We start from the raw sequence: 2,015 nt of genomic DNA, 5'->3' as shown, positions 1-2,015 counted from the left end.
CATGTGGGAGCGATGCTCCCTCTCCATTGCGGGTAAGAAACTGGTCATCAGGTGTGAGGCACTCTCGCTGTTGCTGTACGTGGCGCAGGTCTGGCCCATTCCACACTCCTGCGTGGTGGCGCTCACCCGAGCCATCTTCCGCTTTATCTGGAGGTGGAAAATGGATCGTGTCCGCAGGGACGCGATGTACAAGCCTCTAGATAAAGGGGGAAAAAATGTGCCCAACAAGCCCTCAAACTGTGTGAGGCTGCATCAAGCTGTGCGTAGACCCTCAGTACGCAAACACCAAGTGTCACTACGTGCTGAGGTTCTACCTGTCCCCGGTGTTGCGAAGGATGGGTCTGGCCACGCTGCCGCGGAACGCTCCAAGTAGTTGGACCGTGCCGTACCACTTGTCCCTGGTGGAGAAAACTATGCAGAGAAACACCTTTGACCACAAGTCCATCAGGCAGTGGTCAGCACGTAACGTCTTAGAGGCCCTGAGGGAAAAGGAGAGGGTGGATCCTGTGGGATGGTTCCCCGAGCAGACTGTCAAAGTCATTTCGCAGAATGCCTCATCGCCAATACTTTCCAACAAGCACCAAGACGTGGCTTGGCTGGTGGTGAGAAAGGCCCCCCACCGTCAGATCCTTCCTACACGCCAGGAGTCTCACCCCCTCTGCACGTTGCCCTCGAGGTGGCTGTGGTGGGGAAGAGACCGTTGTTCACCTCCTTGTGGATTGTGCCTTTGCAAAGAAGGTCTGCAGAGAGATGCAGTGGTTTCTGTCGAGGTTCATCCTGAGCAGTTCTGTGACACAGGACTCTGTGCTCTACGGGCTGTTCCCAGGGACACACACTGAGACAAACATCAACTACCGCTGGAAGATCATCAACTCGATGAAAGACACTCTTTGGTCTGCCAGAAACTTGTTGGTCTTCCAGCGCAAAGAGTTGTCCCCGACCGAGTGTTGCAAACTGGCACATTCCAAAGTCCAGGACTACGTGCTGAGGGACGCACTAAAGCTTGGGGCAGCCACCACAAAGGCGCAATGTGGAAGGGTCGCTGTCTAAGACCTTTCTGCAATAGGGCACCTAGGGGCTGGGAAATGTTGAGAGCCCCTCGGGCTGCACAGCTGAAAATGAATGTCTGCAGTGAATACTAATTGTATTGAAGCACCTCAGAGAGCAACATGATGTATGTTGATAACTCCAATACCTTTGTCTGATTATCTGTAATGACCATATTGAAATGATTGTAATATTCATTGATTGTATTGATGCACTTTGTGATCCATGTGTAAAAGTTGAATCTGATTGTAGTTTTGTGATGGTGATTTTGAAATGTTTGTAATGTTCTTCCAGATATTTTATGAATAAAGTATATTTTTCATTAAAACAAAATCTGTTCTTATCAGTTTAATATCTGATACGTCCCTTATCTGGGGACCATATATTAAATTGATTTTTGGAGCAGGGAGATGGAACAGGATCTTTCTCCGTCCACTCCACACATCGACCTGGTATTGCAGCGTCTTCAGGAATGGTGCAGTTTTGCCCTCTACAGGGTGAAAGGGAAACTGAAAAGAAGAAAAAGTCATTCAGAGCATTGTCCTGCTTTCCATCATTGATCTGGTTGAACTGAACTTGTGCTGAGTGGCAGGACAGGCTCATTGGTGCTGGACTGAGTGATGCCCCCTGTTGGATTTTGGTGCAACTGCAGGGCTGCAGCTGGTGTGCACTTGTTCTGCTTGTCAGGGCGGAGCCCGGGACTGGACGATGCCCCCTGTTGGGTTTTGAGGCTATTGCAGGCGCTGCTTCAGGGAGGCAGCATCAAGCAAGAAAGGTCCTGATGCTCAATGCTGGCTGTCGGGTCTTCAGCCCGTGTTCGGCCACACGCAGCAAAACGGACGGTGAAGCCGGAGGCCGAGGAAGACGGGACGGGCGCATGGGTTTCTGGGTTATCGCTTCTCGGCCTTTTGGCTAAGATCAGTTGTAGTGAAGCGATGGCTCAAACCAAAGGAGCCCCAAACCAGGGG

The 2,015-nt window shown here is 51.0% G+C and overlaps 1 pseudogene; it reads left to right on the top strand.

Moving 5' to 3' along the window:
• Positions 1–1,359: 1,359 nt before the first annotated feature.
• Positions 1,360–1,533, top strand: LOC144669168 (U2 spliceosomal RNA; annotated as a pseudogene).
• Positions 1,534–2,015: the final 482 nt, after the last annotated feature.

The sequence above is a fragment of the Cetorhinus maximus genome, chromosome 28 (assembly GCF_964194155.1).
Source record: "Cetorhinus maximus chromosome 28, sCetMax3.hap1.1, whole genome shotgun sequence".
Classification (NCBI taxonomy): domain Eukaryota; kingdom Metazoa; phylum Chordata; class Chondrichthyes; order Lamniformes; family Cetorhinidae; genus Cetorhinus; species Cetorhinus maximus.
The sequence above is the reverse complement of the archived record's forward strand: the minus strand, read 5'-3'. Positions and strand labels throughout refer to the sequence as shown.